This window comes from Atractosteus spatula, chromosome 10, assembly GCF_055471065.1.
Source record: "Atractosteus spatula isolate fAtrSpa1 chromosome 10, fAtrSpa1.hap1, whole genome shotgun sequence".
Classification (NCBI taxonomy): Eukaryota; Metazoa; Chordata; class Actinopteri; order Semionotiformes; family Lepisosteidae; genus Atractosteus; species Atractosteus spatula.
In genome coordinates, this window is record NC_142715.1 from 18,332,061 (window position 1) to 18,345,383 (window position 13,323).

The 13,323-nt window shown below is 47.6% G+C and overlaps 1 pseudogene; it reads left to right on the top strand.

Moving 5' to 3' along the window:
- Positions 1-404: 404 nt before the first annotated feature.
- Positions 405-523, top strand: LOC148825602 (5S ribosomal RNA; annotated as a pseudogene).
- Positions 524-13,323: the final 12,800 nt, after the last annotated feature.

Sequence of the window (13,323 nt, forward strand, 5' to 3'; positions counted from 1 at the left end):
CTGCAACACAGCAGAAAGGCAGCGAGAAGGAGCCTCTTGCTCTGACGCCGCAAGGCCACAAGAGGGCGGAAGCGCTGCGCGCCCGGCCGACGTGTTGGACTGGTGCGCTTTATGTGCTGAAAAAAACACACGACAGCCCAGAAATGTTTTGAGTGCTGTGCACTGGAGGTTTTTGTCTTGTTAAGACTTGCCTTGTGCTCTTCCGAGCAGTTTGTTTGTTCTCCTCCAGTGCGGGACAAGCCAACACAAGGGAGCACATTCGCCAACATCCAGGTACGCAATGCGATTTGGAAAGAAGCTCCTTTCCAAAGAGTTGCACACGAATGATCCTTCTGTCCCGCTCGGGGGACACGGAGCCCCAGCCACACACAGCTTCAAGTAGCGAGTCAGGCGCCATGGCTTTCGCTTGCGGCCACACCACCCTGAACGGGCCTGTTCCTGTCTCATCTCGCAAGCTAAGCAGGGTCAGGCCTGGGTAGTACTTGGATGGGAGACCGCCTGGGAATACCAGGTGCTGCAAGCTTTTGCTCTCTCGGCCAGCAGGGGTCGCCGTTGGTGCTGTAGGCTTTGGGAGGAAAACCTGGAGGATGGAAAGGTGATCTATAGCCTCATCTCTAGAGATGTTTTGTTGCTATGGCATGTGTGACCCATATAAAAAACAAAACCCATTTGTAAAACGAATATCGAAGCTGCCTCTAAATCTGCAAATGAAGATGAGTCGATAAACCACTTGTTTTTTGTATAACTATACATATATTCATTTATTACTGATTTCATTCATTGAGCACGGATAAAATAGAGGTACAGCCATTCACTGTTTGACATGTCTGCACTGGTACAGAACCTAGCAATCAGAAAACGGGTGAAACTGTCTTTAGAATTAGCATACAGTACCGAGGCCCCCATGACCAAATAAAGGCTAACCTCGATAATCACAATATGCACATTTTATGTATTAATAAATGTATTGTCGTGTATTAATATTCATGTGTGTGCTGTCATGATTGTAGTCCCTCCCCCTTAAGGGCGCTCCAGTTCTTTCACTTCAGACTTGATTTTGTGCACGTGCCCCCTGTTTCAGTTTCCTTCCAGACCCCCTTAAAAGCCAGATGCCCACTCAGTGCATTGATTCTCGCATCGTGCGAGCCCGGGGCCTGGATGCACCTGGCTCCATTATGGTTTTAGTTTCTGTTCCCATTCCTGTTCCCCCTGCCGGTCCCGAACTGGTTCTGGATTTTAATCGTCTGTCTCAGATGGATCGCCTGGCCTTTCACTTTTTGCACCATTTTTGGATTTCCCGTTTGACTCATCCCTGGATCGTTTGCCTCGGCCTCACCTCCCCCCACCACCAGCCTTCCATGGACACACCCTCCCTGTTCTCATCCCCATATCCTGCATGCTTTTCCCTGTACTTTACCCCAGATTGTGTCATCTGCATAGGGTCCTGAAAGAACTCTCCCTGACATTTCTGCTTCTTCGATCGTCTCATTTTGGCACAAGTTCCCTCACAGTATGATGGACCCACTTGAACTGGTGGATCAAATCAGTAAAGCAGGGATTGCCATACTCTGTGGGTCGATGCATCCCTTGACCTGTCCAATTTTCCACATGCCACGGATCCGGCCCACAGGCCGTAATTTGCCTGCAGGTGGGCTGTGGGCTGCTCCCCCGCAAGTCGGACAAGTCAACTTCACCTGGGTGTCCAGCAGGGGCAGGGTGTGTGGGCAGTGTCACTCTACAGGGGCGGCTGGCGTGCCATCGTGACCCATCTGATAGGTGGAAGGTGGCGGCTCTGTAACCTGTGAAGGAAAAGACCAAAAAGACTGGAGCTTGTGCTCCTGATGATGTCATGGATGTCTGAAAAGGGACGAACCATGGAATAGCAGGAGAGCAGAAAAAGCCCCTATGCGAGGCGGCGGAACGTTGAGTTAGCCTGGTCTCAGCAGTTCAGGAGTCGTATAGAACCCCATGCCCTCAGGCAGCGGATGTGGGGCGACCTGGTGCTAGGCGGGTCTCAGGACATCCGAATGTCATTGCTGAGCGAAGAGGAATGAGTGACCAGGAAGTATATAGCCCCAGAGGGAGAGACACCAGAAGGACAGCAAAGCACAGGAAACAAGGGACAGGACAGAGTAGGAGCGTCCTCTGGCTACAGAGGGCGTGACAGATGAGGTCGTCGTATCCGGACCCAATCCTGGATTGGTGGCTTCTCCCTGTGTGACCTGTCATACCACCTTTTCATGTGACTCTGGCGTTCGGCCACCCTGCTTTACGAGAGGTTGAAGTATGCCCAGAGCCTGTCCAGGGGCATTTGTTGACTCACGACCGAGCATGAGGAAGGCTGTTGAGCTGCCAATTGAGGCGTGCTGTAGTGAAAAAGAGTGTGGAGGAGCACAGCTGAGGACAGCCCTGGGACAGGTGGGCTCTTATCCCATTTTTGAGGGTCCGGTTCAGTCGTTCCACACCCCCCTTCACCTTTGGGTTGTAGAAAGCAGTGCAAATGTGTCAAATGCCTCTGTCTGCCAAGAAAGACACAAATTGCTGCCTGTTGTCGGTGGTGATGATGGTTGGTAACCCCTGCAGGCAAAGAGGGCTTCCAGGAATCCCGTGATTGCCTGAGTTGTGATCGATCGTGTGGAGGCTACTTCTGGGCATTTTGAATGGAGGTCATAAGCCGCTATGAGGAAGTGCTGATGGGGCAGGACACCATGTAGCTCCCCACAGATGTCCAGCTGGATGTGATACTAGGACTTGGCCGGCCAGGGGCTGAAGAGGTGGCAGAGGAGGCCCTCCTGTTTTCCCACTAAGGAGGCAGGCCTCGCAGTTTCTGACCAGTGCCTCTATGTCCCGGTTGATTTCTGGCCACCACACCAGATCCCAGCACTGTTGCTTGATGTTAACAATGCCCAGGTGGCTTTCATGTGCTATCTGCAGGACACGTGCTTGGAGACTAGCTGGAACAACCGTACAAGTCCCCTGGGCAACATAGGAGTTGTTCCAGCAAGAGAGCTCATCTTTGATGAGATAGAAGGGGCCCAGTTCGGCAGGGGCCTTGGAGGGCCACCCCAAGCGTATAAAGGTGTGGAGCTGGGAGAGCACTGGGTTCTGAGGCTTTCTGTAGCTCCTGGAGAGAGACTATGGCCTGAAGTGGAGTGTGGAGCATTTAGATGAGGTCGGGCTCGAGTGTGTCTGAATGAGGGCCTCCAGGCAGGTTAGGAAAGGAGCAGGACAGTAGATCTGCAACTACAGTATTTTATGTCCTGAAGTCCGCTTGAGTGTAAAATTGTATTGCTGGAGCCTCTCGGACCAGCGTTGAAGTCTGAGTGGTCGATGCCCTGTTTCTAAAGTGGCGAGCAGTGCGGTGAGTGCCTGATGGGCCATCCGTAGCATGAATGCATGAATGCTTGAATAAATGACCATACAAATGCATGTGCCACCTGTCACATGCCCGGATGCAGGCCAGGGCCTCTTGTTCCCCCACAGAGTACTTCTGTATCATAGGACTGAGAGCCTGGGATGCAAAGGCTATAGGTTGCTCTGCCCTGTTGTGAAGTCGGGCCAGTACAGCTCCCACAGCAGTGCTGGAGGCATCGCAGGTGACGAAGGTGGGGCTGGAGAGGTCAAAGTGTGCCAGGACAGGCGGTGAGGTAAGCTGAGCCTTCAAGTGACAGACTGCTTCAGAGCAGGCAGGAGTCCAAACCCAAGGGGCTCCCTTCTGCAGTAGCTGATGCAGCAGGGCTGTAGTGGCTGAGTAGTGTGTCAGAAACTGAAGATAGTAGGCAGTCATCCCAAGGAAGGAGGTGACCTGCGCTGGTGTGGTAGGCTCTGGGATGAACTGAATGGCCTCGATGTTGAACTGCAGTGGGTGAGACCTGCAGCTGTAACGTGAAAAACCACAAACTTGCTGGCATCAGCGGCAACACACGTTTCTCTCCCTTTAGGGTGAGGGGTGGTGGTGGTCAAGCACCTTGAACACCCTGTGTAGGCACTCATCATGGCTGGCAAGGGTTGGGCCATCAACCACAATCTTATCGAGGTAGATGAACAACCTAGGGATTCTGGTGAAGATAGTGGACATCACTTTCTAGAAACAGCTGGCGGCAGAGCTCAATTCAAAGGGCAACCTTGTGTAGCGGAAGACACTGATGTGTGTGACGACAAGCTGTCAAGTTCCGGCTGTCAGGGTGGAGAGGAAGTGGAGAGAAAGGGCGCTTTCAGAAGCTCCACGGTTTCAGCATATGTTGCAGCCGGGCCAAGAGTGTGTAAAATGCGCTGTCCCTTGGTCCCTAGGCAGCGTACGGGTATCGCTTTTTGCTTTTTTCCAGGCATCCAGCATGTTTCTGAGGTCAAGTGCAGCCCATTAAGTCTCAAGAGAGTCCAGCCAGCGACTCCAGGGCACTGTAGGCTCGCCAGGTTAAAGAGAGGAATGGGGAAGGTGGTGACAGTGAGCTCCATCCTTGTCACCAATGTTACACCGCGAAAGACCAGGGACTGAGGCGGACAGAGTTCAGGGATGTCTGCCCTTTATGGTGCATAACTCGTAACTAACACAGAATGGCAAAAACCCGCCAAGGCACATGAGTACCGTTAAAAGGTAACCCCCAACCCAAAGCACGACATCGTCGTAAACCCCAAACAGGCAGTGCGCGACACAACACACTCTTACTATCACAAAGCTTGAAATGAAAATCAAACATGATACGTGATGTAATTTGCTGGAGCAAGTGCGTTTTTCTATTGGCATTGTAATCTCTTCTGAATGTGTGCATTGATACTGTTGCTGGTTTATATATGACTGTAAAATGTCTTCTCTGTATTATTCTGTATTTATTTGTGAAAGAAGGCTTTAACAGGCAACTATGCGCTTCCACTTTGAAAAAGAGTAACAGTAACAGACGTTTTGCAAGGTACTTGAAGACCTAGATAAGGAACAGGACGATGAATGAAGAAAACACAGAGAGGGCTCAAACCCATGGTCTTCAGTTTACAAAACCAACGACTTCCCACTTGGCCAGCACACGAACCAGGGACCTCTAGATCTTCAGTCTAACGCTCTCCCAAGTGACCTACTTCGGCTGTGCGCACAGTACACAGCCACCTGCTCCAGCCTTCCTGTGTTGCGGCATGAGCGCACCAAGAGGAGCGGGAGAGTGTTGCAGGAATGTCACTCAGAAGGAAAGCCACCCAGCTGCGCCCTTTGAGCTCTGTCCAGCGCATCTTCTTTGCATGGACTCCTGCCTGCGATGGGCAGGAAACAATTAGCAAGAACAGAACAGCACCCCATGGGTGTCTCATGACCACACCTTAGGTTGTGACACGTGCAGGTGTGAGGGGTTGCCAGTCCGCTTTGGACCAGACCTTGGGCGGAGGGGGGGGCGGGAAAGCAGACAAAGAGGTGACACCTCAAGATCTGCATGATCACAGCTCTCCGCCGCCCCAGGCTTCTGCTCGATAAGCTACTGGACACACCTGCCCCTCCACACACAGACCGTGGAAAAGCCCCCGAGTGGGAGGGCTCTCTCTTCCTCCCAGGAGCTCTTGGACACAACGCACAGACAGAGTGAGGGGAGCAGCCACCTGCGACATGGCTCCAGGCAGGACTCCACTCCACAGGAGCCGCAGAGCAGAGGAGATGGGGGCAGCTTAGCTCCTGTGCAGAGACTTGAGCTGTTGTTGCTGCGGATGCTGTCTTTTCTTTTTTCGGGGTAGGAGTGAATGTTGAGTTGCCTTTAGAAATGAAGCAGAGCACTTTAACCGTACTGGTGTGTGTATGCCCTGATGATTCTGGGAGACAGATCGAACATGGGCTAAAAGAGAGGGGGCTTAGCCCTCTTCCATTTGCTTGTTCAAAGTTGTACAACCCATTTGTATCTGCAAGCGGCACAGTCGTCGTGCACAAAGAAAGCTTTGAAAAGCGTCAAAAGCAAGTCATTCCGAGTTGGTCGTTTGTGTTTTCCGTTCAGACGCGAAATGCTGAAATGATCTCTCGGCTCCTCGGTTGTCATTTCTGCTCCGTACAGGAATCACAGCACGCGTCGGCTTCCAGCGCGGTGGGTCAGGACACGATGCCGGGAGTCAGAGAGAGCGATGTCTTTCTTGTTAGTATAGTGGCGAGTATCCCCACCTGTCACACGGGACGCGCATTGAAGTGAAAGCAGGAAGCGCTGCGACATGCACTGTGCAGATCCCGTCACACTAAGAGGTGAGTGGGTCTGTTCAATCACAGCGCTAAGCGAATCCCCAAACAGTGTGCGTGGTGACAAAGAAGCTGGTCCGTTCCCACCCAGTTTCGAACTGGGGACTTTTTGCGTGTGAGGTGAACGTGATACCACTACACTACGGAAACAGTGGGAAACTGTGCCCAGCGGCCCAGTGCTGAATTTCGCCAATGCGATTCAGCTGCTTCCAGTGCCTTTATTGGAGTGCGCTGATGGACCGTCATGGACGGAGCAGGAAAGGCGGCGCCACATTCTACAGCCCTCTCCACGCAATCGACAAAATTGGGCTACTGAAGTGGAGAAAATCTCCTCTCCAGAAAGTGCAAATATCATCTTGGAGAGTATAAATCCTATTGCCGAAGGTCAGCACTGTCTACCAGAGTACCCCTCCCGACTCCTGCAGGTTTCCGAGCTGCAGCGATGATCAGTTCATCTCACACGCGAGAGGTCCTCGGTTGGAAACAAGCGCCCCCTCTTCTCGCACGTTTTGCATGTGTTCGAGTGGTTTTAATGCGGCTCCTTTGTATACGGTGCTGATCTTTTGGAAAGCAGGAGGCAAAACTGAGACATTCCCATACCAAGACTCGAGCCTGGGCCACCTGGGTGAAAACCAGGAATCCTAACCGCTAGACCATATGGGAGCGCACAACCCCGCTGTTCTGGGCATCATGCAAGCAAACTATATAAATATGAGAAAACACGCAAGAGAGTTGTCACTCAGAGTGTCGAAGGGTCGATGTATACTGGGGCTCAGTTGAAATGCAACGTCAGGACTTTTCCGAATTATGTCACACGAAGAGAGCACAGCTTTTTCTGCCTTGCCACGTGTGTCTTGGTAACTCACCGTGATCATATAGTGGTCAGTACTTTGTGTTGTGGCTGCAACAACCCTGGTTCGAATCTGGGTCACGGCAGAATAGGGGTGTCAGCTTTTACTACTTGCACGAATGAAGGCAAAAAAAAGCCCATCGCTGTGAACGAACGGCGCTTTACAGAGGGGTACTGCCTGACTGAATCGTTGATGAACGACAGAGGCCACTCTGACCTCTTCTCGGTTTTCTTAAATGACTTACTAAGGATTTTCTTCACATCCGCCCATGCAGGGGAAGCCAGTTACACCAGTAGTCGGAGTATGGAACAATGCACCCAGCCCTGTTGCTGGAGTCGATTCTTGATGAGATCTTGGTCTCACTAAGAGGCCCCAACTGGATGCTAATCTTTCTGTTTTTCTTGCAGGTGCTGAGCTGCTTTTAAGCCGAAATAGCTCGTCTTGGTCTGTTGGCACAGCCCAATTGCAAATGATCGGCTCCGCGTACAGAAGTAACTAGCGTTTGGTACAAGAGTGCATGAAGGCACCAGAAATACATTGGGAACAAATGGCCGGTGGCTCAAGATCTCTGTGAAGTACAGGAGGCCGCAAAAAGAGGCTGTTTCCGCTCGGTCCAAAACCAGGGACCTTTTGCGTGTTAGGCGAACGTGATAACTGCTACACTACAGAAACCTGCAGGGGCTGCTGCTGGTGTCTCGCTTGCATTTCAGGCTGAGAAAGGGAAGCGTCACTTTAGGCAAGGGGGCGCTGGAGAGAGGAACAAAGGGCACGATGAAACAAAATGCCCACACACAGGATCAAACCAGGGACCTTTAGATCTTCAGTCTAACGCTCTCCCAACTGAGCTTTTCAGCTGTGCGCACAGTACTCAGCCACCTGCTCCAGCCCTCCTGTGTTGCGGCATGAGCGCACCAAGAGGAGCGGGAGAGTGTTGCAGGAACGTCACTCAGAAGGAAAGCCACCCAGCTGCGCCCTCTGAGCTCTGTCCTGTGACGGGCAGGAAACAATTAGCAAGAACAGAACAACACCTGACATGTGTCTAATGACCAAACCTTTGCATTGTGGCCACAACAACCCCGGTTTTAATCCGGGTCACAGCAGAATAGGGACGTCTGCTTTCACTACTTCCACGAATGAAGGCAAAAATACCTGGGACCTCCTCCCTCCTTTGCAGTGAGCACTATTTTTTTCATTTTCTTCCCTTGTATTTTCCTTGCTCTTTTACTGTCCTTTTCCCCCCACACGGAGACGGAAAACATGCCGAAACCACGTTTCACCCTGTGTTTGTGCAACTTGTACAATGTACAGGAATGTAAACCATGCAGCTCCAGTGGTGCAATCGGTCAGCATGTGGTACTTATATAGCAGTGCACAGCGGAGTCATGCCGAGGTTGTGAATTTGAGCCTCACCTAGACCAGTGTGGCCGGTGTCTTTAGCTACTGAAAGCAACTCTTGAGTTTAGGTGCTCTTAGGTATTTGCTGGAGATCAGGTCTAAATTAACATAAATGAAACAAGTAAAGTTTTACTCTGTACCACACCCAAAGAAGGCTCCACTGCCGAAACGTTATTCAGGATGGAATAAACCTTTACTCGTTCCTTTGCAGCCCACGCATGCTGACACAGCTACTTACTTAAATTACCATCAGCTGTGGACCCTCAGCTGGCCTGTACACAGGTAGATGAGAGATATCTTCTTAGACGAGAGGAGCAGGATGGAGTACCGAAAACTTGAAAAAGCTATAGCAGTTAGATTCTGTGTTTTTGTTGTTCCCCAGATATGCTTTTAATGTTCTTTTTGTTTTGCAGTGAGCACTGTTTTTTAACTTTCTTCCCTTGTATTTTCCTTGCTATTTTACTGTCCCTTCCCCCCCAGGCGTAGACGGAAAACATGCCGAAACCCTGTTTCACCCTGTGTTTGTGCAACGTCAGTCTGGGCAGGTCTTTAGCTACTGAAAGCAACTGTCCAGTTTAGATGCTGCTATGTATAGGTCATCCTAAACACCTTATCTAGTGGGATTGTAGTCTGTTAGGTATTGAGTGAAGTGTCTACACAGTGTACAATTTAAAGGTCAAAGCAAGACAATCAGATGTGAGGAGAATTCAGAACACGAGCCTCTGCTTTATAATTTATAAGTATATATTTATAATATGAGTGAAAGACAAATTCACTATTTTCACACTTTTATCACATGTTCTGCACTCACGACGATGTTTAACGGTGCTCTTTTCTACACTCCTGATTTGAGGATCCCCAGCTAAAATATTTTTTTAAATACAACAAAATTGCAATATATTTAAGATTTTTTATGTTTACATTTATATTCACTCGTGCCAAAAGCTTGTATTCTCTGCATATATCACGATGTGGAAGGAAGCCCACTCACATTTAGAGGAGATAGTATTTAGGTCAAAGCTAATTCGAAGTGTGTCTCTGGGTGTGTTTGAATTACCGACGTTGTGGTTGACCGAAGGACACGCTCATGGTGCCATAAAAACTGACACACGTCATCTTTTGTTCTACATTCACAGGTTTTAGACTAAAGACAAAAAAAAATCGTTGTCATTTTCTTGCCAGCTGGCACTAATTCTTCTGCACCGACAGGGAAGATTTGTATTTAATCTATTGCAATATATGTGTGGATTTTTTAAAAAAACAAGTTGTTCCAGAAATGAACACTTCCATTAAACTTAAGGCAGACACCTGTTGCTGTCCATAACGACAAACTCTGCATTTGCTAGACACACGCGTTAACACAGGGCCAGCAGAGCCCTATCTTTTTACAGCCACTTGGACACACCGCTCTGAGACACCTGCGCTCTGTGTGTGCTGAGCCTGCTTGCTGAGCAGGTGATGAGATATTGCTTTTTTTTTCAAGCCACCAAGCCTGTGTTGCACTTCAGTGCCGGCTGTAGTGGACACCCTGTAGATCATGAAAAGCATATTGAGCACCTTGGTCATGAAATTGCCAGATAAAAGCCATTTCCCATCCTTCCTCAACTTGTTTGGCAAGCAGGCAGAACGAACACCGAACGCAGATGTATCAGAGCGGTGTGTCCAAGTGGCCGTAAAAAAACACTACTCTTGTGGTGTTGTGGCTCATTTGGTTAAAGTACCTGCTGGGTAGACAGGAGATCCTGCGTTCAAATCCCAGTGGTGCCTGTTCTGCTGTATAGTTTATCTTTATAAATAGCACCATTCTTCTGCATTAAGTTTAATGGAGGTGTTCATTTCGTTTTTGGCACAACTTGTTATTCAAGAAATCCATAAAAAGATAAAATGCAGAATTACTGACAGCTGGCAAGAAAATGATAATGATTTTTTTTGTCTTTAGCCAAAAACCTGTGAATGTAGAATGTAGAAAAAACACAATGTGTGTCACTTTCTCTGGCACAATCAGTCAGGGTGTCCTTCTGTCCTTTAGTGTATTACAGGTAATGCATGTACAGCCTTTAATATGCAATAGTGTATTTGCAGGTATCCTGGGGAGGGAAGAAAACTGAAATGAAGGAAATACATATTTAAAGGGGGTGTAAGTCTTAAATGTGTTCAGTCACGTCTGGGTGTTAACTGAATAGATTGTATTACTTATTGTGATTTGACACATTTCTCAGGAGACAGCAGAAAAATGGTGGAATTTGCGGGTACAGAAAATATCTTGAACTGAACAGGCAAATGTAAGGTGATGTTAAAGTAAAAAAAAACTTTGTCACCTTTTACAACGTGATTATTTAAGACAGTTTATCGGAATCTTATCTCTTCTCGATTCTGTGGCTGTAGTCCAACAATATCGGCGGTGAAACAAGCAGAATGTGCGGAAAGAAATGGAGACGTAATGGGAGACTCATCCAGTCGATTGAAAGGTTGCGTAAACGACGCTGAGAAGTGTGGTTTAAAAACTTTACGAGCTAGGTACCAGTTGAACCTACAATTTTCCGATCCGAAATCGGATGCTTCATCCATTGCGCCACTGGCCCTGCTACCCTAACCCCACCACTGTGAGCTTTGCGCCGCTATTAGTAATTCTGTACATCGTTCCAGTCCAAATTTTCTGAATTAGATTCACGTGTTTTCTACTTGTATTTAGCTACTAGGTCTTTCATTTTGGTCTGTTTTAAAAATAGCATCTCTTTAAAACAGACAAACGGTTTTATGTGTCGCACTGAAACTCACACACGGGGGAAATCACACGAAAGATAATCACAGATAACACATCGCGTTTAAAAAGAAATCCAGAGTGGCAATAGAAAACAAAGCCTTATACACGCGACACAAGTGCTCTACCACTGAACTAAACTCCCGACAGGCACTTTAGCCTGCGGCTCTTTAATTGTGTTAGGAAGAGTGACGCGTCTACACAGTGTACAATTTAAAGGTCGAAGGAAGACAATCAGATGCGAGGAGAATTCATAACACGAGCCTCCGCTTTATCGTTTACTGAGCTTTCGATGAAAGTCTAAGTGAAAGACAAATTCACTATCTTCACTTTTTGTTTAAAGAATACTTTTATCACATGTTCTGCACTCCCGATGGTGTTTAGCGGTGCTCTTTTCTACACTCCTGATTTGAGGATCCCCAGGTAAAATATTTTTTTAAATACAAAAAAATTGCAATATATTTAATATTTTTTATGTTTACATTTATATTCACTCGTGCCAAAAGCTTGTATTCTCTGCATATATCACGATGTGGAAAGAAGCCCCACTCACATTTAGAGGAGATAGCATTTAGGTCAAAGCTAATTCGGGGTGTGTTTGAATTACCGACTTTGTGGTTGACCGAAGGACACGCTCATGGTGCCATAAAAACTGACACACGTCATCTTTTGTTCTACATTCACAGGTTTTAGACTAAAGACAAAAAAAATCGTTGTCATTTTCTTGCCAGCTGGCACTAATTCTTCTGCACCGACAGGGAAGATTAGTACTTAATCTATTGCAATATGTGTGGATTTTTTAAAAAAACAAGTTGTTCCAGAAATTAACACTTCCATTAAACTTAAGGCAGACACCTGTTGCTGTCCACAACGACCAACTCTGCATGGCAAGAGAGGAAGAAAAGCACTGTGGTGATTTGAGCACAGAATCTCTCATTTGCTAGACACGCACGTTAACACAGGGCTGGCAGAGCCCTATATTTTTACAGCCGCTTGGACACACCACTCTGAGACATCTGCGTTCTGTGTGCGCTGAGCCTGCTCGCCGAGCAAGTGATGAGAAATGGCTTTTATCTGGTAATTTCTAGTCCAAGGAGCTCAATATGATTTTTATGTTTGAAATCTTCAAGGAAAATGGTGAAATCGCAGGTGGAAGAGGAAAATGATCCTTGAGTAGAGGAAAGACGACCATCTCGAGCGCTAACTCATGTCAGGAGGCTAACTTCTGCGACGAGGTGGTGGAGTGTTTACGGCGATGGACTACTAATCCATTGTGCTCTGCAGGCGTGGGTGTGAATTCCATCCTTGTGAAGTTCAGTACAGCAGGAACACTTGGCCCACAAGCAGTGAAAGTATTAGAGGTGTCTGCAGTATGTTTGTTTATGAGCAGCAATAAAATAACTTGCCGTGGAAGCATGTGTGCCTGCATTAATATAGCTCCGTCGAGCAGAGAAAGCAACACAAAGACTGACTTAAAGTCAACAGGACGTTTCCGTAGCTGAAAACACAGCCATGGCGCTCTAGCTGAAGCTTGATCTCATTGAAATCATAAAGCTTCATGTAATTGAAATTACTCACTAAACCACTAACACACTTGCTGTTTAAGTGTTTTGTAATCCCTTTTCTCTATTAAAGATGTGATATGATGGGATGTAGAGATGTACAGTAGATAAAATATGTAGAGAAAAACGCCCACTAAAAAATGCATTTAATCATTCAAATGTACAGTAAACCACTGTGCGGTTGTTTTAATTAACATTGGGTATGACAATGTGTTGTTTTTGTCTCATAAAGAGTCGGCTCTTTTATTCCCTCTCACCGGCGTCGGAATAACTTGTTAAATTTTTTTCACAGTCCCAATAAAAAATATTTGTCCAGGTTCTAACGAAGTCAAACATTTGCCTTTGTGCGTGACATTGCTCGTCTCGAAAGGACATTACATAACAAAGCGATCTGTTTGTTGTTGTTATTCTTTTGGTTACAGCTTTTTCGTTCTTTTACATTCTCCTGCAATGTTTACAGGCCGGTAAATATTGCACAATTGTCCATCGGCTCAGGACACTCTTAAGCAGTGCTTTTGTTCTATGTGAGGTGGTGTATAAAACGATGTAAAAATAGGC